Consider the following 22,306-nt stretch of genomic DNA (forward strand, 5'->3'; position numbering starts at 1 on the left):
TGTTAGAACACCGAAAAACCAAACAAAACAGACAGACAAAAGGGACTTATAAGTGTGGCACTTGTTCCCAATGTCCTCATATCCTGCAGGGAGATTCAGTGTATATAACGGACAGGAAAATAAAGCTTGAAATGAATGTTTACTCCAATTGTGACACCATTGGAGTGATATATATTGCTATCTGTAAAATATGTGGAACTTTCTATATAGGAAAGACCACTAGGAAATTTAAGAGGCGTGTTTACGAACATCTTAATGACATAAAGAAGCAGGATATGAACAATGCCCTATATAAGCATAGTATATCTTGCACTCAGGCAGTTTATATATATATTTTTTTTTATTGAAAAAGTGGAACTCGACCCCCGGGGAGGCCCCTGGGAAACCACTATAGAGTTTACGGAGCTCTTTTGGCAGTTAAAGTTGGAAGCCAACAGGCTCCCAGGCTTAAATGAACATGTTTCATTAGCTCCCATTCTCAAACCAAGATCAGCTAAGCTTCAAAAAAGTTGGCCAGTAGATGATAGCATTGTTTAGTTTTAAATAATTTAATTATTTGATCGTGTGTACTTTGCATGTGGATAAATATATATTTTATTTGTTTTTTTGTCTTGCCATTTGTTGCCAATGTGGAAGATTTTAAGGCAATTTTACCTTTAACGTATAATGTTAAGTTGTCAATCTCGCCTTCATTCTTGCTGGATGGGTTCGGAGCCGATCCTCGGCTCCGACTCGGCACTTGCTTTAGCTTGAGAACTCCTTGTACCAGCTCGAGGCAACCCTATATCCCATGATGCAAGGCGGAACTACTTCAGATCTCGTTTGCCGCTTAGCGAAAGAGGTCTCCTTTGCCAGCTGAGGTAAGTTGATATTGTCAAAAAGCTTAGTTAGGGATTTATTTCTCCCTTTTTCCCCTTTTCATAGTGTGTAGTGTTTCTACAGCCCACCCTATTTCCCTTATAGTTAAAAACTTTTAAATTCTTTCACAGTTGTAAAACAGTTTTAAGTTAGGCCTAGACCCCATTGGTTAATCCCTACCTGTGTGTCTGTGTGTTTGGGGATTAATTGTGTGTTTGTTGGGGTGTGTGTGACTTTCTTCCTCTAGGACTATGTCAAAGGAAGGCAAGGTCTCAGGCTTCAAGAAGTGTGACTCGTGCTGTCAGAAAATGTCTCTGACAGACGGTCACACTTCTTGTGTTTACTGCCTGGGGCCTTTGCACCTGCAGGACTCCTGTGCTTTGTGTCACTCTTTTAGCCAGAGAGTCCTGCAGGAAAGGAGGAATAAACTGATCCTCCGTGGCTTACTTAAGCCAGAAGGTTCTCCCTCTAAAACAGGGTCTAGTAAACCTTCTAAGCCACCGAAGGTTCAGGCTACAGTATCTAAGCCTCCTCCAGTGGCTCCGGCTCCGTGAGCCGAGATCGCTCCGCTGGAGCCGATCTTTCTGCTTCCAAGGTAGTGGGTTCGGCACCGATTGGTTCCGACACCCGGTCTACTGTGGCCTTGTCGGCTCCGGCTGGAGGCGACACCTTATCCAGCATCGGAGCCGAGAAACCTTCGGCTCCATCTGGAATTCAGGGACTTCGGCTCCGATGACTTCGTCCCGAAAGAGATCTCGGTCCCCTTCGTTGGAGAGTATCCACTCGGCTGCGGGGTCTCCTATTTTGTCGGAGCGGAGCCATCGGAGCCGATCTTCGAGATCTTCCAGGCTGTCTGACCACGACTTAGAGAGGGTGGTAAGCAGGCTGTTAAAGTCGCAGGCACTGGCCCAAATGCTCCATAGCCCGTCTCAGCAGACTTCGGCTATTGCTTCACCCCTTGAACTTCCTCCTCCGACTCCCCACCAGAGTTCGGAGCCGGAGCTTCTTGGGACAGCGACTGTTTCTGCGCCGGAGCCGATACATCCTTCGGCTCCGTCTTCGGCTCCGATCTCCTCCTTGAGACCTTCCTTGGAGGATCCGTCGCCGAAGTTTCCTTGTCGGCTCCGAGGGGCTAGTGGCATCGGACCCTTGTCCGACCCCGCCTCCCTCTCGGGCTTCGCTTTGGTAAGCTCGGCACCGACATCGGCCTCGGAGCCTTCCCTCTCAGTGGAGCCGGGAATTCCTGTGTCCTCGGAAAGGGGATATTCCGGTCTCCTGGGGAGGGGAGCCTTTGAGGTGATGAGGAGTGTCCTGGCTCCTGAGCCAGGTCAACGGTCCATCCCTCTAGCTCCTCCCTCTTCGGTGCCTGTAGACACCTCTTGCCAGCCTCTTGCTCTCAGGCCCAGGGATCCATCGCCCCAGGTTTCCCCATTGGGAATTTCCTCCTCTTCCGAAGTTTCTCCTGATCCTGCAGGTGAACCCCCTCGGAAGAGGACGTGTAAGAGGAAACACACAGACTCCCCTGAGTCTACTACATCTGATACCGACTTAGATGAGTCAGAGGGTTCCCCGATCCCCTCTGAGGATGTCTCCTTTTCAGACATCCTTGAGCTCCTCAAACAGAGGGGAATTGGCCATCCATTGATCCCTCCGAGGATGAGTCGGTATACCTGGAGGCTTTTGGATCCCGACCCTCCACCTCCTGGGTGTCTCCGCCTTTCGACCCACTTATGCAGGTAGTGGCTCGAAGAGCCTGGGCAGCTCCAGATTCTGTGGAACCTGTCCCCAGGAGACCATCCAAGTTTATTACGGCCCCTACGGACAAACAGTTTCTTTCCAAGGGCATCTCTGTGGATGCTATGGTGGTGGCGGCCACTAAGAAGGAACTGGCGGATCCTTCAGTACCTGTCCATCCTCCTAACAAGGATTCTAGGACCATGGACAGGTATGGAAAGCGGATGTTTTCTTCAGCGACCTTTGCTATGCGTTCGCTGAACTACCTTTGTCACTTCACCAGGCTTCAAAGAGATATTCTCAAGGAACTGGGTGAAGTGGTCCAGGATCCTTCTGCTGCTGGGGCTCAAGAAAAGATTGCCTCACAGCTAGCAATCCTGAATTCCTTATCCAACTCCTCCATGCGGCTCATATCCTATGCGGCCAATGGAGCGAGCAGGGCCGCAGGCACAGGAGTGGCTCTTAGACGCCAAGCCTGGATGCGGCTGTGTAATTTTGGGACCCCTTTAAGGCGTCCTTCACCAATACCCCCTTTGATGGTTCGGCTTTGTTCGGACCTCAGGTGAAGGATACCTTGACCAGGTGTGAGCAGGACGGTAAAACTCTTTCTGCCGTTGGAGTCCATTTTTCCACCCCTTCTAGACCATATCCCAAGGGTCAGAAGGGAGGGAAGATGTGGTTCCGCAAAGCCCAAGGAGCTACACCGGACACACGTGGTCAGTTTACCCCGAGAGGCAGAGGGGGTAACAATAACAGACGCTGCCCTAGAGGCAGGGGGGGTCCTCAGAACCAGGGCAACAGGGAGTCTCTTCCTGAGAAGCCCTTTCAGCACCCCTGAGGTGTTGCCCGACTGTCCACCCTTGGAGGCAGTCGGGGGAAGGATTTCGCTGTACCCAGTAGCCTGGCATTCCCTCTCACAAGATATGTGGGTACAGTTGGACATATCCGAGGGTTACAAAATCCCCTTCGAAAGGTATCCCGTACCTCAACAATCCCTTCCAGACATCTCACCCGGTCAAAGGGATTTGGCAGAACAGGAGGTTTCAAAGCTCCTAGGAAAAAGAGCCGTCCAGACTGTTCCGGCAGACCAAGTAGGATCCGGCGTCTACTCGAGATTCTTTTTGGTCCCCAAAAGGACGGGAGATTGGAGACCAATATTAGACCTGAGCAGTCTAAACAGATTTGTCAAGAAGGCAAGATTCCGGATGGTCACGCTTCAGTCCATTCTGCCTTTTCTGGGCAAGGACAACTGGATGTGCTCTATAGACCTTCAGGACGCGTACTATCACATAAAGATTCACAGGCGCTCCAGAAGGTTTCTCCGCTTTCGGCTAGGGACCAGTCATTACCAATTCAGAGCCCTGCCCTTTGGCCTCACTTCAGCCCCCAGAGTGTTTACCAAATGCATGGCAGTGGTCACAGCTCATCTGAGACGTCAAGGATTCCAGGTGTTTCCTTATTTGGACGACTGGCTCCTCTCCGCCACCACCAGGTGTCAACTTCTTCAGACCAGAGACTACACTCTGCAGCTTTGCAAGAGGTTGGGGATTTCGGTAAATTTCGAAAAATCTTCTCTGCGGCCTTGCCAATCTATCACCTTTATAGGCGCAGAATTAAACACCGTCAAAATGTTAGCCAGACTAACAGATCAAAGAATTCTGGACATCCAAAAATTCGTTCGGATTCTATTGCAGAGCAGCAAGGTCAAAGCCAGATTGATACTAAAGGTTCTAGGTCTTATGGCTGCGGCCATTGTTCTTCTACCACTGGCTCGCTTCCACATGCGTCTTCTGCAGTGGATGTTATTCACTCAGTGGTCGTACCACAGTCTTCCGATGAGGCACGAAATCTTAGTCACACAATCGTGCAGAACTCATCTGAACTGGTGGATATCTTCCCCTCTTCTTCATCAGGGCCAACCCTTTGTTCTCCCTCCTCCAGTTGCCACAGTTACTACAGATGCCTCTCTGATCGGGTGGGGGGGGGGCATTATCAGGGCAGGATGGTCCACGGGACGTGGCAACCCATAGAATACCATCTGCACATCAATGTCCTGGAGATGAGAGTGGTGCTTTTAACGTTGCAAGCCCTCAACGACTTTCTTCCCACGGGGACTATTGCAGTACAAACGGACAACATGTCCGTGGTCTGGTACATCAACAAGCAGGGCGGGACCAGGTCCTATCCGGTGTCGAGAAGCTCTCAGACTTTGGCAATGGGCAATCTCCTCTCATCGGTTTCTGATAGCAACGCACATCCCCGGCAGGTCCAACCTCTTGGCGGACAGGCTGAGCAGATCCATTCTGATGCCTCACGAGTGGTCTCTCAATCAGTCTGTAGTGGATCAGATTTTTCTGAAGTGGGGCACACCTTGTTGCGATCTTTTTGCTACACCTCAAAACAACAGGTGCCCCGATTTTTTCACCCTTTTTCCCCTACCAGGCCAACCCCTGAGAGACTCTCTAACCCAGGATTGGCCCCGGGGACTTCTGTACGCTTTTCCTCCTTTTCCCTTGATTCCACAAGTCATTCAGAAAGCCATCGTTTTGAGGGCCAAGTTGATTCTCATTGCCCCTTACTGGCCTCGACAAATTTGGTTTCCATCTCTGCATTGTCACCTCCTGGTGCAGCCCTGGCATCTGGACCCAGTTCCGGATCTCTTGATCCACCAGTCGGGTCAGCAGCACCGGGCCGTTCATTCTCTCAACCTCACTGCTTGGTTGCTCCACTTCCTTCCCTAGCCAGGCTTCCGATGATCTCTGATTCAGTCAGAGACATCTTAGTGTCTTCTTTAAAGTCGTCCACCAGAACTGTTTATGCTAGCAAGTGGTGACGTTTTTCTATTTGGGCAAATTCCAGGAATATTGATCCCTTTACTGCTCCTGTGCATTCTGTTTTAGATTTCCTGGCTGAAGTTTTTCATTCAGGATCTTCTTCATCTACAGTTAAAGTTCAACTGGCTGCTATTTTCAAGTATCATGTTGGCTTGCATGATAATAACATTATGTCTCATAGATTATGCAAGGCCTTTCTGAGAGGAGTTTTTCTCCTAAAGCCGATAAAGCATCCTCCTTCGCAATGGGATCTAAATTTAATGTTGGCATCCTTGATGCTACCTCCCTTCGAACCGTCTGCTTCATGTTCTTTGAAATTATTGACCTGGAAAACTATATTCTTACTGGCTGTCACTTCAGCAAGAAGGGTTTCCGAGATTCAAGCTCTCTGCATTCGTTCCCCTTACTTGGTTTTCATAAGGACAGGGTATCCTTAAGAACGAACCCGTCCTTTCTCCCCAAAGTTGTGTCTTAAACCAATATTAACCAATCCATAGATCTACCAGTCTTTTTCCCAAACTATTCTGACAGAGCTGAACAAAAGCTTCATTTTTTGGATGTCCATCGTCAGCTCAGGTACTATTTGCATAGAACGAAACAATTCAGGAAATCGGACCAATTATTTGTCTCCTATGCAGAAAACAGGATAGGTCTTCCAGTTTCTAAAGTGACCTTATCCAGATGGTTGTCTTCCACCATTTCCTATGTGTACTCTCTCAGAGGCAAGCAACTACCTTCTAAACCGAAAGCACACTCAACCAGGAGTCTATCCACTTCTGCAGCCTTTCAGGATAGACTACCCATTGATACCATTTGTGCAGCAGCTACTTGGGCCACGCCTCATACCTTTGTCTCTCATTACAAGTTAGACTTGGCCTCCAGAGACAGGGCCAGTTTTGGTTCCACAGTTCTCAAGAGTCTGTTCCATTGAGCCACCCGGGATACAGGTGCTAGGGACGCGGTCCCATCCAGCAAGAATGAAGGCGAGATTGACAACTTAACATTTAGAAGTTATGTACCTACCATAACGTTCCATATTAGTTGTCTTCTCGCCTTCTTTCTGCGTCCTCCCTCCTTCCCCCTGGCCTGGACAGATCTTGAAGAGTTCCTATCAGGTTGTTTCCTCCTGAGCCTTCATTTGAGGACTCTTATGAACTTGGGTTTCCTAATTATGTTAGGTTAGTCCTTAGCAGGGTAGGTTAGCTACCAAACGAGATCTGAGGTAGTTCCGCCTTGCATCATGGGATATAGGGTTGCCTCGAGCTGGTAAAAGGAGTTCTCAAGCTAAAGCAAGTGCCGAGTCGGAGCCGAGGATCGGCACCGAACCCATCCAGCAAGAAAGAAGGTGAGAGAAGACAACTAACATGGAACGTTATGGTAGGTACATAACTTCTAATTTTTATAATTATGATTTTAAATGTTTAGATGTTGATTGGGAATTTTAAAGTATTAAAGACTGGCTTGATTATTTCATTTATTTAATTATCTTATTAAACTTGAAGGGGGAGGAGTATAAATAGAGGCACTGTATTTTTTGAATGTTATTTTGATGAAGTCCTGCTTGTATGTGGATGAAAATATGGTGACCCAGTTAAGCATTAAGCATTTGTATATTTGAATAAATTGAGTTGCCTTTACACTTTTTAGTGTTGTAGTCATGATTACTGGGCCTTTCAGTGCTTTGTTTTAGACTTTTAGTTCTTGGTGTTTTTTCAAGACACGTTACCTCCAAGTTCTACTTTTTTCCTTTTTTTCTTTTCTTTCTCCCTTCTTCTCTCTTTCTTCTTTTTCAGTTTTAAGAAATGTAGACAATGCAGTGTAAAAAAATGCCTGGTTAAAAAGCATGACAAAAGAAAAATTAATGTGCTTTTTCTAATTTTTGCTTGGGGGAATGACTGGATTAAAGACCTTGTATTTATTTAGTAACAAGTTTTAAGAGTGATTAAGTAAATGAGAAAGAACACTGAATATTAAGAGGCTTTTTTCTAACAAATAAATGTATGTTTGGTAACAATTCTTTAGCTGGTCTTCATGTTTCCTTGGAAACAATCTGATAGAGAAAACTGGCTGGCTGGTATCTCATGGAGACAATATGATGAGGAGAAACTGGGTACAGTCTGGTGCAGAATGATTAGCTGAGGGAAAAAAATGAAAAGAGAAATTGGCTAGGAGATAATGTTCTCTGAAAGGATTCAGGGGTTTTCCCAAGGTAGGTAATGTTCTCTGAAAACAGTGAGGGCTTTTCTAAGTTAGTTAATGTTTTCTGAAAACTTTCAGAGGTTTCCCTGCTGGGAGGGCTATAAAGATGATACAAAACCAATCACCAATTAGTTGAAGCACAGGTTGCACCATACATCTTAGCATGGATAACCTTTCCTTTAGATTAACTCATCTGTGAGTGTAGCTTTCAGTGTGGGACTTTTATTCCTATTAGTTAGGAGGGTAAAACTTCTATAGTTGAAGGTATACATAATTTTGTGTGTTACTATTAAGTTAATAAGTTTTAGGGGAGTAGTGGGGGTGTTTCTTTTTTTGTTTGAGGTCTTTCAATAAAACAAAAATTTTTAAAAGATGTGACATAGGCTCAAATGGATATGATAAGAAACAACTGTATAACAGTTAAACCCGCCAAACAGTGTATGCATGTAACACAAAAGCTGGAACTAGACATTTAATAAAAAGGTGTTATACATAAACGGTGGGAATAATAACTTTTTAATACAATGATGCTTTCTTTAATGTTTTAAATGTAAATGGACTCACAGATAAATACAAACAAGAAAGAGTAGTGAACTATACTAAAGTAGGGTGCAAATAGCTATGTTACAGGAGACACACGTAGGAAGAACTGAACATGTGAATTTGATAAAGAAAGGTTTTATGGATGATTATTCAGCAGAACACCTGGGACAAAGGAAGAAATGTGCACTTATATTAATTGCAAGAGGAGCTCCAATAGTAATAGAAGAAGATAAAAAAGATAACAATTGCAGATTTGTCGTGCTAAGGGGCTACTGGCAAGGGAGGAGGATTACACTGGCATGTATTTACACTCCACTGCTATAATGCCGCTTAAGAAAAGTTCTGCGAGAAATAATCAGTTTTCAGCAAGGAATATTAGTTATAGGTGGTGACTGGAATTTGATTTGCAGCAGTAAAGATATGTCTGGGGGCCTAGAAGGGAAAACATAACAAAGGAAGGTAGATTTTTGAAGGAATTTATTAAAATATTTGGTATGGAAGATGTGAATTCAGTAATAGGAGTTCGGAGTGAATTTACATATTATTCCCCAAGATATGAAAACTGGGCTAGGCTATACAGAATTTACATTTTACAGGGATATGTGCATTTAATTGAAGGTCTTGATACTCACCCAATAACTATTTCAGATCATGTACCAATAATAGCTAAGATAAAAGCACAGAGTAATGAGATAAAAATGAGACATTGGCTCTTTCCCACCTATCTTTTGAAAAGAGAGGAATTTAAGGAATGGGTAGTGGAGATTACTTAGGAGCTGTTAGAGAGGATGGAAATTTCTTCTGAAAATATAGTTAGGCAGTGGGATAAAATTAAGGTGAAGTTTAAAAATAGGGTGGAAATAAAAGAAAGGGAGCTATGGTTAATAAGTAACAAGAATTATTTGGAGGGACTGACAAATGTTAAAGTATTGCAGGATAGGGGGACTCTCACGGGACAAGAAGAGGATAGAATGCGGAATGCTAGGCAGAAAAGAAGGGATTACCTCGATAATATGCACAGGCCTAGAAAGATTGCTGTTAAGCAACTGTTTTTGCTAATAACACTAGAGCCCAAAAACTTTTAGCACAATGACTCAGGCAACAGAAAGTAGAAAGAGCCGTCTTAGGGAGCCTATAACAAGGAAGGTAACAAGAGATCCTGTAGAGGTATTAGAAATATTTTGGAAATTCTGTGAGAGTCTCTATAAAGCAGAAGAATATGAAAATCAAGGAAAGCTACAAGGTGAAATGTTTATGGAAGAATTAAGTACGCCAAGGTTAGAGATAGATGAGGCTCAATTACTAACAGTAAGGATAGGAGAAGATGAGATAAAAATTATGATGTATAACCAGTCTACAGGAAAGTCCCCAGGAATAGATGGTATTCCTGTGGAAGTTTAGAAGCTAGTAGGGAAAAACTGATAAAGATCTAGAAGGTTTTGTTTAACAGTATCGTAAGAGGAGGAGAAGTACCACCATCCTGGAAGAAAGCAGTGGTAGCTGTAATACCTAAAGAGAGTAAAGATCCATCAGATCCAGCTTCATACAGGCCCATTTCAATACTAAACCATGACTATAAAGTGTTCATGTCTGTAATCACTAAATGAATGGCAAAAGTAATGCCAAAACTGATAGACATGGACCAATGTTGTTTTATGGAGGGGAGGCAAATATTTGACAACATTAACAGAAGACTGATGATCCAGAGGGAAGCAGAATGTAAGAAAATACCATTGTTGTTGGTGGGTCTTGATGGAGATAAAGCATTTGACAGAGTGAGTTGGAAATTTATGAACAGGGCAATGGAAGCATTTGCATTTCCTGAAAAAAATGATAAGGTTGATTAGGAAGATACATGAGGGATCGGAGGTGAAAATTAAAGTGGGTGGGGTCCACTCGGATGATTTCTGCTTAAGCAGAGGAACCAGGCAGAGGTGTCCTCTTTCCCCTTTATTATTTGCATTATGTTTAGAACCTTTGGCAAAGAAAATAAGGGACTCAGAAATTCAAGGATATAATTGGTATGGTAGTCATGAAAAGCTGTCTTTATTCGCAGATGACATTATTTTGGATCTAGGACTGTTGAACAAAACTTCAACATCCTGAATCCACAATAACCGAACACACTTTAATGAAAGCGCTGTCACTGAAAAAGCACTTTCATTAAAGTGTGTTACAAAAAAAAAAAAAAAAAAACAATAAATCTACTTTTATACAGGGGGGCAAGTCCCCCTGCACCCCCCATGTGGGGGGCTGTGCTCCCCACACCCCTGCTACTTTAATATTCTAACTCTGAGGTCACACTACAGTGGGGAATTTTCCCTTATCCACACAGTAGTGCGACCAGCACAATGAGCATACTTATCCAAAAGTGCTGCTTCGGTGAACAGCACTTTCGGTTAAGTACGTTTGTTGATTTCTGCTTCGGCAGAAAGTGCTGTCGGGGATCAGTAAGGATCCCATTATTTTATACCTAACAAAACCAGAAAAGACATTACAATGTTGTGGAACATTTTGAGACAGTTTCCTGTCTTTTCAGGATACAAAATTAATGAAGCTAAAACAAAGGCAATTGTGGTAAATTATGTACCCACACATGAACTGGTTCAGGAATATCCATATTTTTGGAACATGATAAAGTGAAGTATTTAAGAGTATGGATTAAAACTGATTCTAGTGTTGCAGCTAAGCATATGTGGGAAGAGACTAAACAAAGGATAATACAAAAACTGAGAAAATAGAAGTTTTCTTATATGGATATGGATAGTAATATACAAACAGTTAAAATGTTTTTAGTCCGTTTGGTCTTATACACAGGCCAGGCATATTTTTATCAACCAGAGGAGAAGTTGTGGATAGCAATTAATAAAGACCTGAAATACTTTATCTGAGAGAGGAACATGGCAAGAGTCAAGTGGGATAAACTGATTCTTTCAGCAGAACAGGGAGGATTGAGGGATTACTCAATTTGAAGGGGTATTTCAGAGCTACACAGTTAAGACTCCTATACATAGCACAAGCAGAAAAGTATAATTCAGCATGGAAAAGGATGATGTTGAAATAGAATAGAAGCTGAAAAAACAAGGAGAGACTGGGATTTTGGACGCAGTCCTTTAAGGAGAATAACAATAATCATACAAAGTATTATATCTATAAAATAGCAGAAAGTATTCTAAGAACTAAACCAACACAGGAAAGGAGAAAGGAGATTCTACTGATAGGGGTGACTATAATTAGGAATACAGACAATAGACAAGAGGGGGCTGGAAATTATTGGAGAAAACTAGCAAAGGAATCAAGGTATTAGGAACAAATAACTAGAGAGGGAAAGATGACAGAATGGGAAGACACTAAGAATGTATTTGCACTGGAGGTTGGTGATTGCCTTCCCTATCAAGGATTGATATCAGAGTATTGGCAAAGAAAAGGAAATGGGGGGGGGTCCAAAACGAAAGACCAGCTCTGGTAATGTTTTTAATAGAATCTAGAATAAAAGCTGCCACTAAAAAAGGAATAATTAATAGAGCATATAAAATGTTGCATAACTATAAGAATCAATCAGAGGAGGTTAGAACGGATTGGGAAGAAAGACTGGATAAGAAATTCACAAAGAAACAATGGTAGGATATATGTATGTCTCCGCACAAATATGCAACAGAATCTAGAAGATTTAGGATTTTTGCCTGGAAATGTTTACATAGATATTTTTATACCCCAAGTAAACTCCAGATAAGTTTTCCTCAGGCAGACAGGAAATGTTGGAGGTGTGACTGAGAAGAAAGAGGTAATTGGGATTGTATTTTCTGGGAGTGGGATCCTGGTGATTTGATGGAGTTTAAGTATTCCCTGTGGGGTTCACTGTCGGAGATGCTGGATGGGCAAATTGGTGTGACAACAGAAATGATTTTTCTGAGCTATGGTACAGAATTGGAATTGACTAGACATGGTAAGGCCTTGCTGCGTCAAACAATGGTGCAGTGGCAGCTCGTGCTATTGGACTGCATGACTGCAGCCCCCAGCAGTACAAAAACAGGAAAACCCAAAAAAAAAAAATTAACAAGTCCCGGAACTCTGCCCATGCGTGTGTGCTTGGAACTGAAATCCAGACTGCTGTTTAACCAACCTGGAATAAGAAAGAAGGCAGCAGTCTACAGATGCCCCAGAAGTCTATGTGGTTACAACTGCATACTGCATAGACTGAAAGGGGATAGGACTGCAAGGTCTGCAGTCTGTGCATGCTCAGAACAGAACTGGAGGCTGGATTCAGCCCACGCATGAGTGCTCGGCATTCCCCAGGATGATCGGAAACAGGAGCTGCTGCTTTTAAATGGATTCTTTCTGGACTCAGAGCAAGCTGCTTTTGCATGGGGAAATGGGACTTTGCTTTTATGCAGGTACTGGCTTTTGTAATTAGGAACGGGGCTTTTGCCTTGAATGACGGACTCTGCTCTCAAGCTTTTGGTATGTGTGGGGGGTGCAGGTAGCAAGAGCCTGAATTCCGTAACCCACCACCACTTGCAAAAAGTGTTCAGATTTTTTCTCATATTCTTGTTCTGTTCCTCATAAAATCTATGGTTTTCTGGATTTTGAATTCAGTAAATAATGACAGACATTTGAATTTCAGACTTCATATTCTTCAGAAAGTACATGGTAACACAAACTATTTTATTCTAGCAATTTTCGAAGTTTATAAGATCAGTATTTGAAATTTGCCCCTATTTTTGGGTCTGTATTCCCCAATTATTGGCTTTGTCTGGGTTTTTTTGTGCTAAGAGGTTGAGAGCTATGGTGAGAACTGAATTCACTGAATATGTTTGGGGCCTGTATTCCCCCATTATTGGCTTTGTCCAGGTGTTTTGTGCTAAGATGTTGAGAGCTATGGTGAGAACTGAATTTACTAAATGATAGCCATTTCAGTTTCAGTCTTCCTGTCTTTCAAGAAACAGCTGATGTGGCATGGTGGTATGTTGCTCTGAATGTAGTGCACAGTGTCCTGGGTTCAAGACTTGGCAGTGAAATGCATGGCTGTAGCACAGCATTTTATTCTAGCAACTTTCCAAATTATACAAGCAATGTTTAAAATATGTCCCTAGTTTTTGGGCTTTTGTTCCCCCTCAATACATTTTGGCTTTTTCCAGACTTCTTGTGCTCATGTGCTGCAAAGTTGAGAGATACAGTTGAGTGTCAAGTGGATTTTACAAGGAGATAAGAGCTTCAGGGGAAGAGAAGTTTAGTGCTGCTTATACTGAGTCTGCTTGCATTGTTAATAGCACAACAGGTAGTGTACTTGCTTTTGATGCAGAAGGCTGTGGGTTCTACTCCCACAGTATGTAGATGCAGTGCTGATACTGTACTGTGTTGTACTTTTAAAGGGGGTGGATGCTGCAGTCCTGAAAATGCCCTCTTTGGCAGAGATGCCTAGTAACTATGAACCTGTTATCAGTTTGTCATCCATTCCCTATTGCAATATTATTAGCTTATCATTTTTTTTATGTAACATGGGCAATTTATTCCTCAAGGGCAACAGGCACTTTATTTGTAGATGAAATAATGAAATATAAAGTTGTTTGCTAGCAGCAACCTTTTCATTAGTTTCAGATCTCTTTAATGTGGAATTATTTAGATGACTTTTACTTCTGCAGAGATTGTGCATATTTACTGATACTGTCAATTGTAGAAGTCTGAGTAGATTTTTATAATGGCGATGTTCTGAATTGGACAGTTTTGTCATTATTGGTGCATGCATTTTGTTTCATTGTTTACTGGAAAAATGTTCAAAACAATAAATTTAAAATGCCCTCTAACAACTGTATTGTAGTATACAAGGAATATAATTTAATACAATCAGGAAGGTGTATCAAAGAACACATGTACGTTTCATGTGCAAGGGGCCTATGATTTGAAAATAAAGTTAATCTTTATCTGCCACTGGCCAGATGTATTTTCATTGAATGTGGGTTTCAATGCTGCTTCAATGAATATGAGTTTCAAGGGCATAGAAGTTTTAATGCTAAGTCTGTTTACATAGTGAGACTGCATTGCTTTGTTTAGCAGATGTCTATTAGTATTTGTGCTGTAAAATGTAAAATAAAACTTTTAAATGAAATCAAATCATTGTAGAAGTAAAGCAGTATGCACATTACAGTGTTTATGGTAAATGGGATGAAATAGCTAAGTAGTGGGACATTGAAATGGCTGCAGGGGGGAGACCATATTCAACCATGATTTATTGAGGTGGGAAGGGCGGCAAACTCAAAGACAGCCCCGGCTGAACTATACCTCTCCACTGTCCAGATTTTTGCTTCTTATTTTTGGTTTGTTCCTTATAAAATGTGTGGTTTTCTAGCAAATCATTTAGGAATGAAGTCACTAAATAATAAACAGACATTGAGTTTCAGACTTCATACCCCTCAGAAAAATGCATACTAAAGCAAGGCCTGTTATTCTATCAACTGTCTAAGATTATACAAGAACAATTTTTATTACTGTCTGTATGTTCCCCCAATATATTTGGCCTTGTCCAGATTTCCTGCATTAAGAGGTTGAGAGGTACACGCAAATAAATCGCTTTATAGAATTAGGTATATCCAAACCTCTCAATTGTCCCTGACTTTGGCTCAAAATGTTGCTCTCCCCTAATAATCCCTCTGCAAAATGGCAATTTTGGAAGAAAATGTGGAGGGTTTGCAATTAATAAATAATTGTAATGATCAGAGTTATAGATTACTTTTATTTCAGAAATGTATGTAGATTCTCTTATTTTGTCAGCTGCTCAACTAACTTAACAGTTCTAATATTAAAAAAAAGTGTCCTTTCCTTGACAGGTTCCCAGCATATTGTGTGGCTATTTTATATTTTTGCATCACATTTTTGGTCAGTTTTTCATAAAATTGTGGTTTTCTGGCAAATTCGTGGCAAATCATTAAAGATTGACGTTAGAAAATAATAGACATTTGATTTTCAGATTTCATACCCTTCAGAAAATTCATACTAATGCAAGACCTACTATTCTCTTATCTTTCTAAGTTTATAAGAGCAATATGTTAAAAATGTTTTTGGGCCTTTCTCAGATTTCATACCCTTCAGAAAATTCATACTAATGCAAGACCTACTAGTCTATTATCTTTCTAAGTTTATAAGAGCAATATGTTAAAAATGTCCTTATTTTGGGGCCTTTCTCCCACTTCTATTTATAGCTTTGTTCAGATTTCTGAGGTTGAGAGGTATGACAATGTGTCAGCGCCATCACCGCCAGCCAGAGAAATTTCCAATTGTGACATACTTGTTGCACCCCACTCCCCCATGTAGTGACTCTGGATGTAAACAAGCAAGGCAAGGAGTAGTTATGTAGTGTAAGTGTGCAGAGTATCCCCCCATCCAAGGTAGACACAAGTACTACAGTGGCTTTTCATCTGTCCTTCATTTTGTAGAATGTTCTGGTTTTCTGTCATATTTTTATACTGTTGATTTATGCTTCTTATTATTCAGAAAATGCATGTTGTTGCAGTGCCTGTTGCTCTGTGTTTAAGTAGCAACGCTTTAATGACCATCAAGTAAACTTGTCTGAGATTGTAAGATACAACTAAGCTTTAATAAGCATACTGTTAAAGAATTACCAACATTGAAAGCCTTTTTGTTGTTGACATGCAGAGAATATTTACATAACTAGATAAATTATAGGCCTTAGGTATTGAAATGCATATGACAGTATTTGTAATAAAGGACAGGTTTATAGTATTTTTAGAAGCTCATTACATTTGTTGGAGACTTGCAGTCATCTTTGCAGGCTTTACGCATAAACTAAACAGAATGCCAGTCTATCATGTGTGGTCCATAACCTGTGCAGTAATCCTTTAAGCAGTTTATCTTGAGCTTGTTTCTTGTTTGCTGTTCATTTGTTACTGTTTTTCTCATGAAACAAGTAGATAGTTGTTATTAGGCAGCAGGTCTTTTTTGGATAAGAAACATTTTTACAAGTGGGAGTATCAAAGAGATTGCTACTTTCAGCATGTTACTTGGTACTTTTATAAAGCTGAATATAAATTATAATTAGAACTGCAGTGCAAGGAGAAGGGGTTTGGGTTGAGTGCTGCTTGTTTTTTTATACTTGATTTTGACTGGCATTTCAGTAATGTATTTAAAAAGTAATTTATTTTTTCATGCCTCACAACCTTTTTGTTTCCATAGATGTTAAGTAAGCTGTAGTGTAGCCAATGCATTAAAATATATATTTTTTCTATACTTCTTTTTGTCTTGATTGGACTCTCATAATGACAGTTTGGCACGCAGGGCAGCGTATTTAATTAAAGTCCCAGTTTTTGTGGTTTTGAGCATAGCCCCACCCCTTTCTAGTTGGTCATACCCATTCCCATTGGCCCCACCCAATCAGCTGATCCTGCAGCCCCCCCCCCCTTTGATGTGAAGTCAACAGCTGCCACTGCAATGGTGGCTGCTAAAAAAGCAATTACTAGAAAATGGAAATCAAAATCTAAACCAGCTGTAGTGGAAGTAGTGAATACAGTAAAGATAAACCAGCTGGAATTGAGATCTTTAGAAAAGGGTAGGAGCAAATTACATAGGAAAAATGGGAATTGTGGGAACAATATATACAAGGGAGAAATTAAGTTTAAAAGGTGGCAGGAATTAAATGAGCTATGTAATATCTGAGTGAGAAAGATTGGGTAGATTATAAATGATGTATAATGTTTACAACTGAGAGTGCCAGTATGATTTGTGATGTAAAATGCTTGCAACTAGGATTGTGTTGGCATGGTTTGTTTTCATTTATATAAATCTAAGATTGCCTGTGTAGTAAGTGATGGTTAATAATGATGTTTGTTGTTTAAAAAAGGCATGAATTGAATAATTTATGTAATGTTGCTTAGCATACTTTTCAAATGTACCGATTTTCGCAGAATGTCCAGATTTTTGTCTCATATTTTTGGTCCATTTCTCATAACATTGTGGTTTTGTGGCAAATCATTAAGGGTTAAAATCCAAAAATAATGAAAGACATTTGAGTTTTAGACTTCATAGCCTTCAGAAAATTCATGCTAATGCAAAACCTGTTAATGTGAAGTTGTTCTATCTCGACGTTCATTCTTACAGATGGGTTCATAGCCGATCCTCGGCTCCGAGTCGGCCTACTACAAAGCTCTAGGTCTTCAGACAGCTCGAGGCCAAGTCCCTATCCCATGATGCACCTTGAGTTACCTCAGATCTAGTTTGCCACTGCAACAGATCGGAAGTTTCCTCACAGCTTGGGCCAGTATAACATATTTTTCTGAAAAAAGTTCATATTTTCAATCTTTATATCTTTATAATTATAACTTTAAAACTTTAATAGCTTGTTAGATATTGTTAGCTTAATTGTGATAGTCTCTTATACTCCTTTTGGCCTTCATTTTTTTATAGGCCTTTAGTATCTCCCTTCCCTTCTTTGGTGTGCCTTTATATAGATATTAGAATAGTTTTAATAGCTTAGTAGTGTGTTTTAGCAAGCATTTATAGGCTTTAGAACTTCTATGTGTGTGTGTTTATACATGTATAGTTAGCTCATATGTAACCATATAGAATCCATTTGTTTTTTTTAAGGGCCAAATTGTTAAAAACGTGTGTGTGTGTGTGTGTGTGTGTGTGTGTGTGTGTGTGTGTGTTTTGATAACACAAGTTTGCTTGTGTGCAGTTAGATAGTTTTCATGGCTGACAAAGATAAAGAGAAACATCCCAAGTCTGGGTTTAAAAAATGTCCAAAGTGTGGACAAAAGATGTCAGTGACTGATAGTCATGTAAATTGTGTTTATTGTTTCGGTGCTTTGCACTTGCAAGAAAGTTGCTCCATCTGCCATTCCTTTTCAAGCCATGTACTTCATGAAAAGAAAAGAAAATTAATCAATAGAGGACTACTAAAATCTTCCTTTCAAGAAGCTTTGTGTGACCATCATAAAACTAGTCAATCTCCCAAATCTTCCATGTCCTTTAAGACTTCATCATCTGACTTGACAAAATCAAAAAAAAACAAAAGGACCTGTGTCCACTTCTGCCTCACAGATCCCTTTGAAGCGTAGAGACCCTGAGCTTCAGGAAGCCCCACTGGGTGGCCCCTGCTTTTCCGAGACCTCACCAGGTTCACACTGATAAGGTTCCCAGGAAGAGAATTTGCAAGAGGAAGCATCTAGACTTCCTGCAGGAGTCTCTCACATCTGACACCGACTTAGATGAATCAGAAGGGTCCCCACGGTCCCCTCTGAAGATATCTCATTTGCAGATATATTGGAAATCCTTACGCAGAGGGGTGGCTGGAAGCCCACCAACCCTACTGAAGATGAGTCGGTCCTCCTGAAAGCTTTCGAGTCTCAACCCTCCACCTCTTGGGTCTCTCCGCCCTTCAATGAGCTCATGGAGCTGGTCTCACGAAGGGCGTGGAAGTCTCCGGACACCATGGAGCCTGTCCCTAGGAGGCCCAATAAATTTATTTCTGCCCCTCAGGATAAGTCTTTTCTCACTAAGGGAGTGCCTGTTGATGCCATGGTGGTGGCAGCAGCCACCAAAAAGGAGATGTCAAAAACTTCTTCCTCTATCCATCCTCCTAACAGAGACTCTAGGATCATGGATAGGTATGGGAAGCACATGTATAGTTCAGCGACTTTTGCCATGCGTTCACTGAACTATCTTGCACATTTCCCAAGACTGCAAAGAGACCTCCTAAAAGAGCTTGGAGATACTCTTCAGGGTACGGTAGCTGAAGGAGCTTCAGACAAGATTGCTTCCCAGCTTGCTATCCTTAATTCCATAGTGAACTCGTCCATGCGTCTGATCTCATATGCAGCTGATGGAACGAGTAGGGCAGCGGGTACAGGAATTGCTCTCAGGAGACACTCCTGGATGCGCATATGTTCCTTTGCGGAGCCCTTTAACTCATCAACACCCCCTATGATGGCTCATCCTTTTTGGGCCCAAAGTTAAGGAAACTTTGACCAGGTGTGAGCAGGAAGGAAAGACTCTGTCTGCCATCAGAGTCTGTTTTTCCAATCCTACTAGACCCTACCCCAAGGGTCAAAAGGGAGGAAAGATGTGGTTCCGAAAAGCCCAAGGAGCCTTTCTGGACACACGTGGTGAACCCCCCTCCAAGGGCAGAGGAGGGGGCAATAATGGAAGATGCCACCCTCATGACAGATGGGGTCCGCAATACCAAGGCGACATAGACCAGTTCTTTGGGAAGCACTACCAGTGCTCCTGAAAGGAGGCTCGGCTGTCCTACTCTGGAGGCAGTCAGGGGTCGCTTATCTTTGTATCCAGACACCTGGCTAAATATAACAAATGACAACAGGGTACAAAGCATAGTTTCCAGAGGATATTCTATTCCCTTCGCCACCCCCCACCCCACCCCTATTGACAACAAAAATCCCAAACGTTCCACCCAGTTACAGAGAACAAGCAACAGTAGAGATCCAAATGTTGCTATGAAAAAGAGTCATCCAAACAGTCCCAGCAGACCAGACAGGATCCGGAACTTACTCAAGATTCTTTTTAGTTCCAAAAAAGACACGGGACTGGAGGCCTATTTTGGACCACAACAGACTGAACAGATCTGTCAAGAAGGAGAAGTTCTGGATGGTCACGCTTCAGTCGATACTTCCCTTCTTAGGGAAAGACAATTGGATGTGCTCTATAGATCTCCAGGATGCGTACTACCACATAAAAATGGCCAGACCATCCAGAGATAATCTGCACTTCTGGCTGGGAGCCAGTCATTACCAGTTTCGAGCCCTGCCCTTTGGTCTCACTACAGCCCCTAGAGTGTTCACCAAATGTATGGCAGTGGTCACAGCTCACCTGAGGCGTTTGGGATTCCAGGTGTATCCATACTTAGATGATTGGCTCCTCACCGCCACCGCCAGGCATCAGCTAATACAAGCCAGGGACACCACTCTTACTCTTTGCAATCATCTGGGCATTACAATAAATTCAGAAAAATCTGCCTTATCGTCATCGCAACATATTGTTTTTATCAGAGCAGAATTGGACACCACCACCACTTTAAAACTTCCATCAGATAGGATATTAGTACTTCTTCAGCAAATTCAGAATATCATATCCAGAGAAAGGGTTCCAGCATCAGAAGTGCTAAAGTTGTTGGGGATGATGGCAGCTGCAATAATAGCGATTCCATTGAGCCGCATGCACATGCGGGTTCTACACTTGTTGCTGTTCATGTAAAGGTCTTATCAAGAGCTCCCAATGTTTCATCTCATTATTCTAACAAACACATGCAAAAAGGATCTTTGGTGGTGGTTGACCTCTCTTCAAGTAACGATTGGTCGTCCTTTTATCCTACCCTCACCATCTGCCACAGTGACCATGGATGCTTCCCTGATTGGGTGGGAGGGGCATTTTCAGGGAACAACAGCCCAAGGCACATGGACCGAACAAGAGACACATCTACATATCAATGTCCTGGAGATGAGAGCGATACTCTTGGCGTTGCAGTACTTTCAGGACTCTCACCCTCTGGGGACAATTGCGATTCAGACGGACAATATGTCCGTGGTCTGGTACTTGAACAAACAAGGAGGAACCAGGTCCTATCCCCTTTGTAGAGAGGCCCTAAGAGTATGGCAGTGGGCTACATCCACCCAGCGCTTTCTGACAGCAATGCACATCCCGGTGAAATCCAATGTGATCGCAGAGAAACTGAGCAGGACAATTTTGTTGCCTCACGAGTGGTCCCTCAAAAAAGATATAGTGGAAAGAATATTCCGCAGATGGGGCCAGCCTTGCTGCTATCTTTGTGCATCCCCCATGAACACAAAATCCAGAAGCTGCTTTGCCCTGATTCCCCCTCCGGGTGATACCCCAGTGGACGCACTTGTACACGATTGGCCTCCGGGTCTATTCTATACATTCCCACCAATGCCCCTGATACCCAAAGTACTACAGAAAGCAAAAGCCCTGGGAAGGACCATCATTCTAATAGCCCCTCATTGGCCTTGTCAGATTTGGTTCCCCTTCCTTCAGCTTCATCTGTTGGAAGAGTCTTGGATTCTGGACCCAGTTCCGGACCTTTTGCCGCATTCGTTGGGGGCTCTTCATTCCTCCCTTCAGTCCCTAAAATTGACAGCTTGGCTGCTCCAATTCCCAACATAGCTAGATTCCATAACCTCTCAAACGAAATGCAGCATATTTTAATATCTTCTCCTAAATCCTCTACTAGGAAGTTGTATCTTAGCAAATGGAGGAGATTTTCCATATGGGCTTCTCAGAATAACATTGATCCTTACCAAGCCTCTATTTCCTCTATATAAGAATTTTTGACTATGCTTTTCAACAAAGGAGCGGTGGCAGCTACAATTCGGGTACAGCTTGCCGCCATCTCAAATTTTCATCTTGGTATTCAAGGATTTAACATAATGTCACACAAGCTATCCAAAGCCTTTCTCAAAGGGACCTTCCACCGTAGACCACCAGTTTAATCCCCTTATACCCCCTGGAACCTAAATTTTATGCTCCCACACATTATTCTCCCACCTTTCGAGCCAGCTTCCTCATGTGATTTGAAATTTTTGTCTTGGAAAACTATCTTTTTAGTAGCCATCACGTCTGCCCGAAGAGTATCGGAACAACAAGCCTTGTCCATAAAACCTCCGTATTTGGTTTTTCATGCTGACAAGAGTTTCTCTGCGAACAAATCCTTTATTTTTACCTAAATTTTGTACTGAAGCTGACCTTAACCAGATTATAGATTTACCAGTGTTTTCCCCTAAACACAGCAACAACTTAGAGTATATGCTGCACAAGCTTGATGTTCATGGATAGCTCAGAGTTTACCCAGATAGAACCAAAGAATTCAGAAGATCAGAACCTTTTCAGATTCTATGAAAGGTATATATGCCTCTGGCAAAAACAACACTATCTACATGTTTATTTGATGGCATCACTTTCACTTACTCAGCTGCCATTTACCTCTACAACACAAAAGTAAGGCTCATTCTACCAAAGCTGTGTCCACATCTTCTGCCTTTTCTGCTAGGCTACCTATAGACAATATCTGTGCAGCAGCCACTTGGTCAAAACCTCATACTTTTATCACTCATTACAAAGTCGACAGGGCCTCCTTTGGTTCTACTGTCCTGAAAAAC

The sequence above is a fragment of the Protopterus annectens genome, chromosome 7.part0 (genome assembly GCF_019279795.1).
Source record: "Protopterus annectens isolate FY-2018-M chromosome 7.part0, PAN1.0, whole genome shotgun sequence".
Lineage (NCBI taxonomy): Eukaryota > Metazoa > Chordata > Ceratodontiformes > Protopteridae > Protopterus > Protopterus annectens.